Source organism: Pipistrellus hanaki, assembly GCF_964339955.1.
Source record: "Pipistrellus hanaki genome assembly, chromosome: 3".
NCBI lineage: Eukaryota > Metazoa > Chordata > Mammalia > Chiroptera > Vespertilionidae > Pipistrellus > Pipistrellus hanaki.
The window spans coordinates 55,853,454-55,870,135 of record NC_140505.1 but is presented as its reverse complement, the minus strand read 5'-3'; the positions used below and the strand labels follow the sequence as shown (position 1 = coordinate 55,870,135).

General features: G+C 38.1%; 1 protein-coding gene across 7 annotated transcripts in view; it reads right to left on the bottom strand.

Moving 5' to 3' along the window:
- The window catches only part of KLF12 (KLF transcription factor 12), a 417,106-nt gene that overhangs the window by 30,088 nt on the left and 370,336 nt on the right, over window positions 1-16,682 (bottom strand). The window lies entirely within an intron of this gene.

The window sequence follows — 16,682 nt, the reverse complement described above, 5'->3', positions numbered from 1 at the left end:
GGAGTTAATCAGTGAGAAACACAGCAGTCTGTCTTGGTCCTCGTGGCAGGAGACCTTAGTCTCACAGTCTAAGCTTCACACAGATGCAAGGCCCCGGTCCGCGTTTCCCAGACATGTGTCATTTCTCAGTCTCAAAGGCAGGCCGTTTGATCTGTTTCTGGTGAAGCACTCCTAGGGAGCTAAAGACATACTTAAAACAACATCAAGACAAAAACAAAACCTAAATGAAAGCAGTGGCAGCTGAGTTGATCCTCATTATCGAATAAGAAGCAAGCTGGTGGTGTTCCAATTATACCTTAAAATTGTGAACTTCAGAATACGCTTATAGAGAATATTCTAGGAAATCCTGCTATAGACAAGTGACAAAAATGAAGGCATTTGGTAAGTAGCACGAGGGTCTGAACTGCATGTGACAACAGAGAAAACCATGTAAAATCACAATGTACATTTCAAAACAAGTGAGGTCGGGCTGAGAGAAGTACATCCTATGTCAATTACGTGACTCATGACAAGCTATTTCTGTTCGGTAAAATGCACCTGACATTTAACTTCTACAGTCGGTGGTTTTCCACGGTGAGGAATAAAGTTCATTGTATTTAAAGATTAGCTGTACCAACATTAAGGAAAAAAAAAAAGTTTAACTATGAAATTTGGCCCCAACTTGCACGATGTTTAATCTTAATGCCGTGGTAGAAAAACAGGATTAGCTTGTAATGTCAGGTAATTGATTAACATGCACTTCTTCAAACCTTAATCTCTTTTGATTGCGATAGAAATGAAGAACGTGACTCATTTTTTTTTCATTGTTCATGAAGTTTAAAAAAATTATAGTGAAATAGAATTAAATGTTTGCTATACTACACCATACTTCTGCTATAAAAAATTTACCACTGTTGATATTTTGACATATTTTCTTCCCATTTTCCCATGTGTTGATGCTTTAAAAATGTATTTTGTATTAATAAATCACTTTTAAAATAAAACCCTGTACATTATAGTTAGAGATAAATCTCACGTCTTCCATAATCAACCTGATCCCCTCTCCTCCTCTATCATCAATTTTCTTTAAATCCCTCCGAATTCCTTTAAAGTATGCTTACTTATCCATATTTGCATTCATTAAAACTCAGTGTTTTTATGGTTTTTAAGAGGTAAAATAATATACTGTTCACATTATTCTGAAAATGGGTTTTCACTCAACATTAAGCATTCAAGATCCATCCATGTTGATACAAATACCACATTTTATTTATTTGAAGTGCTATGTATCATGACTGATTTTAAGATGATTTTTTCAATATTTTAATGTTACCAAAATTAGGGTTCTTAAAATTAGTAGCTTATCATCATTTAACTGACATGCCATTTTTTCTTTATTAATGGTACATAACCAATGGTACATTTTTCAATAGATGACATTTTAACTTAGGTCAGGGGTTGGTAAACTTTTTCTGTAAAGAGATAGATAGCAAATATTTGATTTGCATTTTAAGAGCCAAACAGTCTATGCTGTAACAAATCAACCCTGAAATTATAGCATGAACGTAGCTATGGACAAAATATAAACAAATGAGTATGCTATGTTCCAGTAAAACTTTATTTAAAAATAAAGAGTGGTTTGTATTGGTCCATAGGCTTTAATTGGTCCATAGGCTTTAATTCACCTAACTTGGGTGAAATATGATAATAGTCTAATGCATATTCATTCCAGATATTTATTTATTTATTTATTTATTTATTTATTTATTTATTTTTTGTTAACTCTCACACAGGGATATTTTCCATTGACTTTTAGAGAGAGTGGAAAGGAGGGGGAGAGACAGATATAGAGAAATATCGATGTGAGAGAGACACATCGATTGGTTGTCTACTGCATGCACCCTGACAGGGGTTGGGGACCAAGCCTATAACCAAGGTACCTGTCCTTGATCAGAATTGAACTCCTGATCCTTCTAAGAGCCAATGCTCTAACCACTGAAGAAACTGGCTAGGGCTATTCAAGAATTTTAAAATCCACTTCCAAAATGATGGACATAAGATTCCTTTATTTATTTATTTATTTATTTATTTATTTATATTTATTGTTGAAAGTATTACATACATCCCCCCCCTTTAAAAAAAAATATATATTTTATTGATTTTTTACAGAGAGGAAGGGAGAGAGATGGAGAGCCAGAAACGTCGATGAGAGAGAAACATTGACCAGCCGCCTCCTGCACATCCCCCACCGGGGACGTGCCCGCAACCAATGTACATGCTCTTGACCGGAATCGAACCCAGGACCTTTCAGTCCGCAGACCGACGCTCTACCACTGAGCCAAATCGGTTTCGGCCATATGTCCTCCTTTATTCCCACTGACCCCCTGCACTCTGCATCTGTCATCCCCCAAGGCCTTCACCACACTATTGTCTGTGTCCATGGGTTATGCATATATGCATATGTTTTTTAGTTAATCTCTCCCCGCCAACTGACCCACCCCCACCTGCCTTCTGAGATTCATCAGCCTGTTCCATGCTTCTACGTCTCTGGATCAATTTTGTTCATCAATTTATTTTTGTTCATTAGATTCTACATATGAATGAAATCATGAAATACTTGTTTTTGCCTGACTGACTTATTTCCCTTAGCAGAATACTCTTCAGGTGCCTCCATGCTGTTAGGTTATATCTAACATTTAAGTATAACATTGCTCCAATCAACTTTTTAAGTTTATTTTTTCTAAAATACTTTAATGATTTTTAGAGAGGAATGGAGAGGGAGAAAGAGAGAGACATTGATGTGAGATCAACAGCTATTGGCTGTCTCCTGCACACCCCCTCCCTGGGATCAGAGCCTGCAACCTGGGCATGTACCCTGACGGGGAATGGACCTGGCAACCTTACAGTACACTGGGTGATGCCAACTAACTCAACCACACTGGTTAGGGTCAAACTGTTTTTAAATGTCTCCTTCTACACATGTGCCTTTCAAGTTTTCAATATATCATTTTACTTGTAATAGGATTCTGTAGCCAAAGCTTTATATTATTAGGTAAATTAAAATATAAGTGATGTGTATCTACTTAAACAGTTTTATATAACATCTCTATCAGTAGAATGAAAAAAAGAATAAGAGTTATCTAAGCCATTTTTTCCAGTCTTCTTATCAGTCAGTGTGGATTTGTGGTTTTCTACATAAGTGACTCAGCTGCAGGGATTGGAGCTTATTGTGAAAAGAGTCAAAATGATGTGACTGGCATGCTCATAAAAGAACAGCATTAGTCAGTCCTGACAAGGGTGTGGTTCTTGTGCACAAATAAGATTTATGTGTGAAAGTAGGGCAACATTTCCTGAATATCTAGTCATGGCAATAAATATGGATCTTGGTACTAGGGACCTCAGAAACAGAAACTTTTGTGTTGTGATGTTTGGATCTTCTAAATTGAGAAAATAATATGGTATTTGTTTCCTTCAAATTATAACTTAGAGTCTATAATAAGAGCACTTTTTTTGTACACTACTTTATATATAGTAATTAGAGGCCCAATGCATGAAAATTTGTGTAAGAGTAGGCCTTCCTTTCCCTGACTTCGGACACTGGCTTCCCTCTGGTACTTGGGACCTGGGCTGCTTACCTCCTCCAAATTTTGTGCACTGGGCCTCTAGTATATCTATAATAATAAAAGCATAACATGCAAATTGATCGAACGACCGAACAGCAGAACAACTGTCCGGATAACCACACTATGACACGCACTGGCACCAGGCCAGCCAAGGTGTGTGCAGTGCCATTGGTCGGTGAGGAGGGGGCGGGGGGACCTCCTGCCATTGCCTCATATTGCCCTGCAGAGGGAGGCCCAGAACACCAGCTGGTGGGGTGAATGATCGGGTGGTGGGGGGCTTTTTGATTGCCCCAAAGAGGGTGACCCAGGTCATCCTCTGCAAGGTGATTGATCGTGGAGCCCCAGCCAGGTGGGCAGGGCCTCCCGCTGCTGGGTGACCGATTACAGAGCCTGCGATTGATCGGCCCATAGAGGGAGGCCCAGGCCAGCCAAGCGATTGCACCCCATGCCTACTGCCCACAGAGGGAGGTGACCGGTGCCAGGAGAGGGGAGGGGAGGGCAGTGCTGCACAGATGGAAAGCAGTGGCAGCGGCAGGGGTGGGCCAGCTTCCTGCAGCTGTGGGAAGGAAAGCCCCGATAGACCCCAATGGCCAGCCAGGCTGAGGGTCTCTGCCGGAGGGGTCCCAGAGAGCAGGCAGCCTGGGCTGAAGTGCACCAATGTTGTGCACCAAGCCTCTCGTTCAATAATATTGTAATAACTATTTACCATGTGAGATGAGTGGTAGTTTTATCAGGGTGATCACTTCTTAAGCTATATAAATGTCTAATCACTGCTTTAAACACCTGAAAGCAATATAGTATTGTGCACATTAACTGTAATTGAAAAATATTAATAAAAAACACACAAAATTTAAAACACCCCATATGTACATGAGTATTTCAGTTCTCTGCTCTAAGTTCAAGAGAAGGGCACTTTAAAGCATCGTTTATAGTTGAAATTCTCAGTGGGAGGCCATTGAGATCCCTCTGAACATGCATAGGATGCTGGTGAATAAAATAAGAACCTTCCCTTTGACTCTGGTTAGCATCTAGGTAAGTAGTAAAGGGTGAAGGAATGATCCTTCCTCTCAGCAATTGTCATCCTGTCCTGTCTCACCAGGGGGCTCAGAAGCAAGGGTGCTTGGTGACAGAATAGCTATAATGACACTTTAGGTGCTTCTATTCTGCCCGCCCAAGTTTTCTAGGCAATATTCTCTTCGTTAAAAGGCACTTAAGAGATCCTCAACTGCATGGAAACTGACTTCTGTGCTTCAAAAGCTGGCCTGGTTCTAAAGCATGGGATATGCAGGTAAGTACTGCCTATGCTGGCATAGGAATCTTCCAGTAATCCGTAGTCATAAGCTTGGTATGATGAAAACGACGGAGGGAAACAGGGCTGGTGTGTTCCCAGAAAGTGTACTAAACATTTCTTTATGGTTCAAAGAAACAATAACTAAAGACCCACTGCCTTCCCCAGAAGGTTAGACCATTTAGAATGGCGAAGGAACGCCTGAGGGGGCCTCCTAGGCACTGAGTGGGCGATAATTAGATCTAGAGAGAACAAATGAGTGAATCATGACTTCGGTTGCACAATAGTCCCAGTTGGAATGGCAGGTTAAATTAGAATTAAACCCAGAGAGGCTTGAAAAGTCACATCCAGGAACAGCTCAACTTAAATAGAAGGCACCGCATGACTGCCATGAAAGAAATTAAGGTTAACTGTAATCAGACGATAATGAAAGACCATTTGTCACCTGTGACCTTAGTGGGATGGGATGCCCTTCACTGAAATTGGAGTTTCTGTAAGAGTTAGAAAAAAAAAAAAAAAGTCGGGACATTCTTTTAAGGCCAGGAATAGGGCACACACATCACAAATTTTAAAACCAGAGCAGAAAACAGTGGGACAGAAGGTACACTCATAGATGCACATAAACAATCTCAACAGAACTGGGAACATGCTTGAGGATGACAATGACACCTGACATTCAGAGAATGCGCACCAAGGGCCAGGCACAGCTCTCAGAGCTCTAAGATTCAAACAAATCTCCGAGGCTGTGATCACCATCCCTGCTTCACAGACGAGGAAATGGAGGCACAGAGAGGTGAAGGCCAAGGCCAAAACAAATAGGTGGCCACTCCGAGATCTATTTGAACCCAAGTACTTGACTGTAGACCCCAATCTCAGTTATTGCATTCTCCTGACTCAGACAGATACGCGGGAGATAAACCAGCATCTGATAAAATAGGAAGAAGTATGGAAATAATCTGGATCATTTCATTTTTCCCTCTAACCCAATTATAGAAAGCAACAGCCCATAAAAGCATTTGAAAAGTACCCTGCTAGAAGAAGGCATATATATAATTTTTCCTCTTGATAATTTTAAGGTGAACTGGTTCACAAATACTGCCAGTGGCGTTAGGTACTCAGGATAATTATTTAATACTAATCTACCTATGGAAATACTTTCTTAAGGTTGTTGTAAAATATATATATTTAAAACCAGGGAAATACATGTTTTTAGAAGGCAGAGTTGGGCATTGCTGTGCATCTGTCTTCCTTCACCATCAACGGCACTGGACTAGTTTCTTCCCTGCAATGCCAGTCAATGACAAATGTACCAAAAAGGATTCTAAGTTGTCTGCACAATGGAAGTGCCTTAAAGGGAGGGGGCCATTCAGTTTTAAGATGTATATTTAGAACTCTTTTCCAAAGTTCATTTAAAAGTTATTTTGAATAAAACATTGAATATCACCTACTGGAATTCTGAATTAGCGGCTGACATGTACATTAAGAACCACTTCCTTGCTAGTAAATCAAACACCACAGTGGGAATAAAATATCAAGGCCACACGTCAAAAAAGGAAGAAAAAAAAAAAAAAGAGTGAATGAGACTTTCACTTAACCAGAAGTTCCCTTTTTGGAACTTCCCTTTTTGGAACTAGAGTTTCTATTCCTGTGGACAAGCCAGACTTTTTTTTTTTTCTTTCTTTCTTTTTTTTTTTTTTCTTTCTTTCTTTGCAGGCATTCTCTTAGCCAGCAGATGGCTCTCGGATGCAGGGATCCTTGAACTTACCTTCCATACAATAACAGACTCTACCTAGCTCCCATCAAAGCACGTCAATTTCTTTTCTGACATTAATTGGGGAAAAGGTGCCATTTAAACACACTCCCTATCTCATCCCAGAAGCTACCTTCCAAGGCAGTGCGGACTCACCCGCATGGAGTCCGCTTCCATTCCCAGCTGCAAACTCCTGGAAAACTACTTTTGAACAGATTGAAATTGTAAGATTAGTAGCTGCCAACCTTTCCAGGAGCTGTGATAAAGCATTCTACCACTTCACGTTCTAATGTAGACTCAATAAAAATGAAGTGATTTTCAAAAACCTATAAACCAAGCCTATACCTTTGCCAACATGTGTCAAAAAGCTCATTATTAGCATATATTCAGCTAGAACTTGGCACATTTTTCATATGAACAAACTATGTATTTCTAATTATTGTTTTATTTTAATAAAAAATCCACTAATTAAAAGATAATTGGTTTACAACTGAGTCTGTTTTGGGGTGAGCCTGTAGATAGATTCACAGTATATCATGATTCCACTTAAATATAACAGCTACTACCCTGTTTCCCCGAAAACAAGGCAGTGTCTTATATTATTTTTTTCTCCCAAAGTTGCGCTAGGTCTTATTTTTAGGGGATGTCTTATCTTTCTATGCGCTAGGTCTTATTTTCAGAGTATGTCTTATTTTTGGGGAAACACGGTACTAAGTATTTTCCGTCACTTTATAGACTATTACAATACTCAAAATTGTTCCAGGCCTAAATTTCTGTTCTTTTCTTGTTCTGATATTAGCATGTAAAATCATAAGCTGTACTAAGCTACAGGTTTAAAGACAAAAAAAAAAAATGGCATTAGCTGAGATTGCTTTTATTAACTTTATGATGAATTTAGATGATACATTGAGAGAGGATTGTTTGCTAACCAAAAGATCCATTTCAGATATGCAGTACCTATTGAAATTTGCTACTTTTGGGCAGAAAACTATATGCATTTCAAAGACTTTACCCCATAAAATCAATGCATAATTTAGGGAGAAACAGGGGCTCTGAAACAAGAGTGGATTTCTGAAATAAACTGGACATTAAGCAGAAGGCACATAACTTACTGAACTTTCCCACAGAATTTCTTCAGAGGACATTGGGATTTGGATTATTGTTTATGCCAGGAGTTGTAGCTTCATGGATTATTTGAATCATAAAAAGCCTTTCTAGGTCCAAACAGGATTATTTTAATTTGAATGCCTTCGAGGAAGGCCCTGTTCTCCCGGGCTGGCCTGAGTGCAATCACTGTCCACTGCCTTAAAAGGCAGCGCTTTACATTTACCTTACTGGGGTGGCCCTTGAACCCATCTCATTTTGAGACTTGCTAGAACTGTGATAAGTTAGAAAAATGAGCTCTCCTTATTTCATTAAAGATAAACTTTAAAATCCTCAAGAATGAAGACAGTTTTACGCATGCCTCTCTAGGAATTGGCCTTCACACTGCTTGAAAGTGTAAAGGACAGGAAAGGGAAGAAGTAGCCTGGGGAACAGGGTCACCCTCATGAGGTCTTGACCAAGTGCATTCACCGAAGTCTCACTCTCCCAGGGCTCTAGGCAGAATGTGATATAAAGGGGTTAACTTTTCCATGTCAGAAGGATCTTATTATAAGGCAGATTCACTAATAAGGTAGTCATATAAATGTCATCCTAGTGAGGACAGTACATAATAAGACTGTGTTTTAAATATTAAAATATATATATATGAAATGTTCCGACTATGCAGTTCTAATGAGATTCTGTAATGTAACCATAAATAAACTTTGGAAGTGACCATCAAAACAGGCCTCTGTCTACTTTATGCTGATCATTAAGCAGGTCTATGTTACACCAGAGATGTGTTCTGTTAAAGAGCACTGGAATTAGATCAGTTAACTATCTGCTACTTAGGTGTATATAAATTATTAAAAGAGATTTTACTGCTTGTATGGGGAATACATTCATAACAAGACCAAGTAAAACTCACTGGTAATATTCCACTTGAGTTTTTGTTGGCCAAAGGGGTGATTTGGTGCCTTAAATAGCCATTTCTCAAAATGTGCACATATTTGAATTTTGAAGACAAATAAACATCTTCCCATATATTGGAGAAAACACTTTATCCATTTTTTACTTTCCTTCTTGAAAATTTCAACTTTTGAACACTTTGCCAAATTAAGGCTGTAAAAGTAACAAGGTAAATCAATGTTATCCAAATTCATATTTAAAGGACATTTAGCAGATGAGGAAACTGAGGTTCAGAACGTTAATTAAATTAGTCACTGTGCCACGGGTGAAGTAGCAGAGGTGACGCCAGCTGCCGTTTCCTGACCCCTCGAACCAGAACTTTTCTACTCTCTATTGAGGTTGAAGAAAGGTCAGTGTTATAATTTTCACTTAGGAAGAACATATGCATTTTTAATTATGAAGGAAAATCTGCTTGGCAACTGATTTTTTTTTTTTTTTTTTAAATCAAATCGTGAGAACTGAAATTCCTACCCTATTTCCTTTTTTTGCTTTGGCTGCCAGGAGACTTGGCCACAAATAGCCTAAGATTTGCTAAGTTTATTTTCCACTCGAACTCTCAATTGCAAACTATTTAATTTTAAAATAGTAATTTTTAAATGTATATCCTATGCAATTATTTCTGAACTACAGAAAGTATTACTGATAAGGAAAAAAACAAAACCTACAAGAATATTCTGCTCTTAAAGGTGTTGAAAATTTATGTGAGATTTAAATCTGGGTTTTAATGAAGACTTCTACATTAAAGTTTTGTGATTAGTAAGCTCATATTATTGTCTTTAAGGAAAAAACCCACGAAAATCCTAGTTTTTGTAGCTGTTCCTGTAGGAAAAGCATAAGCTATAATCTGCAAATCTAGACATGAATTATAGCTTCTTACAATTTATCAGCTATGGCATTTTGGACATTTAATCTCTTTGATTTTCAGATTTTTTGTGTTTCAAATGTGGAGGTGCAGGGAAATTAGCCTACGGTAATATAAACCTGACTGTCACTCAATGTCCAATATATCTCCAATACTTCTTCAACTTTGGCTCCTTCTTCCCTCTCTTTTGGTTAATAACTTTATAAAGATATAATTCACATACCATAAAATTGACCCTATAAATTGTACAACTCAGTATCATTTATTATATTCACAATGTTGTACAACCATCACCTCTATCTAGTTTCAAAATATTTTCATCACCCAAAGGAAACTCAATTCTCATTAGTGGTCATTCCACCTTCCCTTGGCCTTAGGCAACTGTTAATATACCTTCTGTCTCTATGGGTAAGCTTATTTTGTATATTTACTAAAAATAGAATCATACAAATATGTGGCTTTTGTTTCCAACTTCTTGCATTTGGTGTAAAGTTTTCAAGGTTCATCCAAATTGTAGCATGCATTGATATTTCATTCCACTTTATAGCTGAATGATATTCTATTGCATTGATGCCACTTTTATTCATTAGTTGATGGACATTTGGGTTGATTCCACTCTTTGGCTATTATGTTAATGCTGCTATGAACATTTGCACAATATTTTGTGTGGAAATACGTTTTAAATTCTCTTGGGTATATAGCTAGGAGTGGAATTACTAGAATTTATGGTAATTTTATGTTTAATATTTTGAGAAATTTTCAAACTGTTTTTCAAAGAGGGTATAACATTTTAGAATTTCACCAGCACTGTAAAAAAGTTATAATTTCTTGTTCATCCTCACCAACACATTATGTCTGTCTTTTTAATTTCAGCCCTCACAGTGCGTGTAAAGAGTTATCTCATTGGGGTGTTTATTTTCATTTACCTAAATACTAATGAAGTCTAGCATCCTTTAATGTATTCATAGATCCTTTGTATGTGTTCTTTGGAAAACCATATATTCAAATAGTTTGCTGATATTTAAACTGTGTTGTCTTTTTATTGTCAAGTTGTATAATTTCTATATATTCTAGATTACAAGTCCCTCATCAGATATATGATTCCCAAATTTTTATCCCAATCTGTGGGTTGTCTTTTTATTTTATTAATTGTATCCTCAAAACTTTATGAGTTTTAAGTTTTGATTAAGTTCAACTTAGTATTTTTTTACTTGAATGTGTGATTGGCACCATGTCTAAAAAGGCTTTAACTAACCTAACAACTTGAAGATTTACTCCTATGTTTTCTTCTAAGAGTTTTAAAAGTTTGGCTTTAATATGTGGATCTATTCATTTTGAGTTAATTTTTTAGTACGGATTAAAAAAGGAAATAGTCTGATTGCATTCTCAACTAATTGCTGATATACAGTTGTCCCAATATTATTTGTTGAAAAGATTCTTCTTTCTTCATTGAATTGTCAAAACTCAATTGACCATAAATGTACAGATTTCTGGACTCTCACTTATATTCCATTGTTCTATATGTGTACACTTATTGTATTACCATATTGTCTTGATTTTAGAGCTTTGAGGTAAATTTTGGAATTGGAAAATGCTAGTTCTCCAAATTTGCTCTTTTTAAAAAAAAATATTTTTATTAATTTCAGAAAGGAATGGGAGAGGGAGAAATAGACATATCAATGATGAGAGAGAATCACTGATCAACTGTCTTCTGCATGCTCACCTCCTCACCTGGGGATCGAGCCTGCAACCTGGGCATGTGCCCTATCCTGGAATCCAATAGTGACCTCCTGGTTCATAGTTAATGCTCAACCACTGAGCCACACCAGTCAGGTGGTGTTTTTAATATCAATACTGCTGATTCAATAAAATAAAACAGCAAATACTTTCTGTGAATTCACTATAAGAAAGTAGGTGGGCATACAAAGGCATCTTCAGAGAGTTTATAATCCTGTGGGTTGAGGACTTGGATATTTATTTACCTCAAACAGGTGAAAAAGACTGAAATATTTGGTAATTCTGTGACATGTGGAAACCTCTACCCCTAAAAGATGTTTGCAAATCTCTGGAGGTTAATCAGTATATTCTCAGGGCTACCTTGATCACTAGCATTAATCTTAATGCTACAATCAGCACCTTCCTCAGGTTCACATCAAGAACAACCACATAAACCCACCTGAGCATTTAGTAGCCCTTTTTACTATAGATATTGAGGAACTCCTGGAGCTTCAGTTCTCTCTTCCTAGTGTTCCCCATGTTTGTAAAAACACTTTTGGTTCCCTCTGTGCTGCTCACAGTCCCACCAAGCCTCAGGCAAGTCTTCACTTTTCTGGCATTCTCCCTCCCCTTATTTCTTCTCCCACCCCCACCTCATCTTTATTCAAGAGAAATACAACAAATTTCTTCCCTTAGCATGTGTAGAGCTGCTTTCCCCTCCCCAGAGCCTTGGGACTAAGATTAGCCAAATCCATGTCTGCGAAGTGGGAGTGGGGTTTAGTGTACAGTCTACCTGCAAGCATTTCAAAAGCACATCAAGAGAGTTTTGTTCTAGAGGTGCCAGCTGTTAGGATAATAAAAATTTCTCCAGCTTATATATGCAAATCATAATTATACAAGCCATAAAAATGATGTGTGATAGAGGAATAACAAAATGCTATGGGAATAAAGGGAGAGAGTATCTAATTCTGTTTGAGAGCATCAGGACAAACTTAATTAGAACACCAACAAGTGAGTCTTTAATGAACACTGGTATGCTGAATGTGAGTGATAAAGAGAAAGCAGGAAAGACCAGGATGGCCAGGGCCAGGCACCACGGTCTGTGAATGTTCTCTTATAGAAAAATATGCTTTGTAGGTCCTGGAAGTGTCAAGATATATTTTTAATTCATTTCGAAGAGGAAGAGAAAAGGAGAGGGAAGGAGAGAGAGAGAAACCTCAATGATGAGAGAGAATCATTGACCAGCTGCCTCCAGCACATCTCCTACTGGGGATCAAACCCACAACCCAGGCATGTGCCCTTGATGGGAATCAAACCCGGAACCATTCTATCCACAGGCCTATGCTCTATTCACTGAGCCAACTGGGTAGGGATTTTTTTTTTAAAGATTTAGGAGGACATTTATGGCTTATGAAAGTAGGACTCATTGATGAGGAAGTGATTAACATTAAAGCCTTTATTAATTGGAGAGCTATTTATTGCCATCATCTAAGAGGTGGGGAACCTTTTTTCTGCCAAGGGCCATTTGTGTGATAATTATAACATCAGTTGCGGGCCAGACAAAATTATCAACTTAAAAATTAGCCTGCTATATTTGGTCAAACATTGCATTAACTCACACCTAATGCCTTGGCAACGCCAGACCAAATGATTTCGCAGGCCTTACACCGCCCGGGGGCCGGACATTCCCCACCCCTGAGAGTGAATTCTGCCTGAACCAAATCGGAATCAGAGGGGAGCAATTCCAAGGCATTTCAGAAGTCTGTGTGACTGACCGGATTGTGGAGGCCAAGGGAGAGGAAAGGGAGGAATGAAAGGAGACCCTGTGCCAGCATGAGTGACCGGAACAACAGTAATGTCATTAACCAACCTAGACTCCACAGGAGGAGTGGCAAGATAAGAGAAGCTAATGATTAACATTAATCTATATATAAACAATAGATTTATGTTTAACAGGTAACAGAGTAGCATTTTCTTTTCATTAGTTAGACAGGCAATGATTTAAAAGGGTAGCAGAAAATAGGTAATGAAGTATTTTCAGGGATAACTTGAACGAGTCTTATAAAAGAAAGCTCATAAAGTAAATTTAATTTAATGGCAATGGGATTGCATTAAATGCTATCTAATCTGTAATTCTAAAGGCTAGGTACTTGGTAGAGAAAAGTCAGAATAAAAATGCATAGTTTATGTTTATTCAGTCATTAACATTCATTAAACTCATTTAGGGATGTTACTAAGTTTATAGTTGGCAGTTTATATACTTGATGACCTAGGTGATTGCTTTTCTGATTGGTTTTAATTATAGGCATTTGTTTTTCAGGACCTCAAAGAGACCCACTAAAGTGGGGGGCCGGGGGTGGGGAGGGATGGAGGGATGGAGGGATGAAAGTGGCAAGTCTGAGGCACCCATGATTGCCCCGGGCAGCGGGCTGGGAGGTTTACACATTAGAAGAGTTTGAAACAGCAGAGGGACTGAAAGTTAGGCACCCAGAACCAGCAGGGTAAGAATCTGGCCCATAAATGTTTAGTTGTGTCTTAGAATATTTTTGCTTTCCTAAACTCTTTTTCTAGAAAACAATAATCATCGTCTTATACAATTATAAAAAAGGATAAGGGTTATGAAAATAAAATACCTTGTATGAACAGGTGGATATCCAGGAAATGACGGAAGTTACTGTTGCTTCACTTAGCCTTAATCATTAGCTTCTCTTATCTTGCCATTCTTCCTGTGGGCTCTAGGTTGGTTAATGACATTACTATTGTTCTGGTCACCCAGAATAACTTCATTATTAACCCCATTTTACAGATAAGGAATCTAGGATTCAGTCAAGTTACGTCACTCGACAAGAGCATAGCATTAAGAAACGAGTGCTGCCTTTTTTAGTAAGGGTTATCCAAATCACTAAAACAGAGCCACACAGAGGAAATGCTCAAAAGAAACTTGCTGAGGAAAGCATCTCACATGTTAGTTCCTTCCATACTCTTCTTAACCTCTACATGCTTGGGGTGGGGGTCGGGGGCAGGGATGTCCATGAACTTAGTCCTCCGGTCATTTCTCTTTTCTGTTTCGGCTCTTTCCCTGGGTGATTGTGTCCATTCCCATGCTTTGTATACTGTGCTTCATACACCATCTTTTTGTACGTTGCCCATTTCCATTTCTATAGCCCCTCCTCCTTGGGCTCCAGACTCACGTGTCTTTTTGACCTTCTACTTGTGTTAGATATATCTAATGTAATATGTTGAGAGCTGAACATGTGATATTTCCCCCCAATCTCACTCCATCCCCAGTTTTCTTTCTCAGGAATGGAGCATTACCTCCTGGTAGCTCAGAAACAATGAACAAAACAAAACACAAAATAGAAGTCTATTGTGATTATTCTCTTTCACTGCCAACCTGTCCATAGGACCTATTGGCTCAACTTTCAAAATGTATCCCAATTTTGAATATGGCTCACTATTATCATGGCCATACTCATATTTTATCTGGCATCCTGCTGTAGCATCTAACCAGAATCCCTGTTTCCACAACCTTCCCCCTACCCTTTCCTGTCTTGGAAAGGAAAAACAAACTTCCTCTCTGCATCTCTTGTTTTAACTGTGAATTCTTTCACAGCCCATGTCACCGGCCAAACCCTAACAACTGTCACTAAGTATTTGTCATTATTTTTTCTTATACGATATTAACTCAATTATGTATAAAAAGAGAAATTAAAATAATGTACAATAAAATGTATCACCAAAAAAAGAATTTTAGAGCAATATGACACATTTTATTTGATTTGTAGTTTTCTCTATTATAGGCTAACTTCTAAAAATAATTTGATGCTCTAATATACATGATTATGTACCACTGATTTTTGAGATTTCTTCCCTTATTTTTTAATCAATGCAATGTATTTTTTTTTCCTTTTGTCTTTTATCTAGACTATCTGAGGGCAACTTCTGCGGCCCTTCAAAAAAGCTGATTTGCCCATAAACCTACCAAATCACTATGGAGCTTAATGAATACTAGCAATGACATTAGCATGAGTTATCAGAAAACAATTGTGAATCAGATACAAAGTTCATACTAAATACAAGTTTAATTTTCCCTGTTTATTGGGTAAACAAAATTAATATATATTAGAAAGGCTTTTACTTTTTCTAATCCTATGCATGAATATACACATCTGAGAAAATATGTGAAAGGTATATTTTCTGCAGAAAGGTATATATTCTAAGTTCAAGAATACGTACACTATTAATGAAAGCCAATTAAGCATCTTCTGTGTGAGTCTCTCGGAAGATGATCAAATGGAGTTCCACTCTTGGTTTGTTACTTCAAAGAAACTAGTTAGACTTTCTTTGCCCAGTCAGGGGAAGCATTCTCGGAACTCCCTCTCTGAGTCCTGAGGGGAAAGCATTTTGTGCTCTAACATATGTCTAAGCGAGAGCCTCTGCAGCATATCAGTGCGGGGCAGACTTTTAGGAAAATGCAGGAGAAATAGCGAAGCCGTCTGTTCTGACAGTCAATTCGTGTATGAGCAAAGCTTCCTCAGGGTTAATGTGACTTACACATCCACAAGACAGGCCTAAACATTCCTGGAGCAAAGGCGAGACATGAGGCATAAAATGGGACACAGCCTCAAAGTGCTAACGGCATTTTTACACATCCACTTTTCTAAGTGTATAATAACTTCCTCCATTCCTATAGCATCTTTCCTCTGAGAAGTTAAACTTCCTCTAGAGATGTTTTATTCATTTTTAAAGTTGCAATTCATCCAGGCAATGTTTCCATGGAGCAGAAGGAAATTTTCCTGCATTTTATAGGAGAAAACCCAAAGCCCAAATAGACAACAGATGTCAATGTGAAGAGCACAGAGGAAGGTGACTAAAAGCTCATGCATACTGTGAGCTGGAGACCCACCATGCCTCCATGGACAAGTGAGCCTGCAGGGGCTGGTCCCATGTCTGGGAGTGGGTTGCACCAACACTGCTCCTATGAGCCACGAAAGCTTTGGGTAGGTCAGATACGGCTGTAATTTCAAAGCCTTAAACTCTGATTTTCTTGCGGGACAAGAAACTTGCTTTCAGATTTACAAAGAATAGCAGCAAAGATTTATTGTAATCCCCTGGATCACAGTTAGTCATCTGGTTCTTAGGCCAACAACACATTCCCTCTTAAATCCATGTGCAACGGGACCTTCAAAACTTCAGGGTCACTTTTGAATTATTTCCATTGCAAACACATAAGGCTAAGACCATAAGACTATAACTTTCATATTTGCCCCCCCTCCCAATTATAAATTTCATGTGTTTATCAACAGCTCTATTGCTCTCAGTGGTTGACTTTAAAACAATAAATTAGTCTAAATTCATAGAAAATAAATCTATATTAATAAAGTACTACTTTTACTTCTTTAAATATCCCAT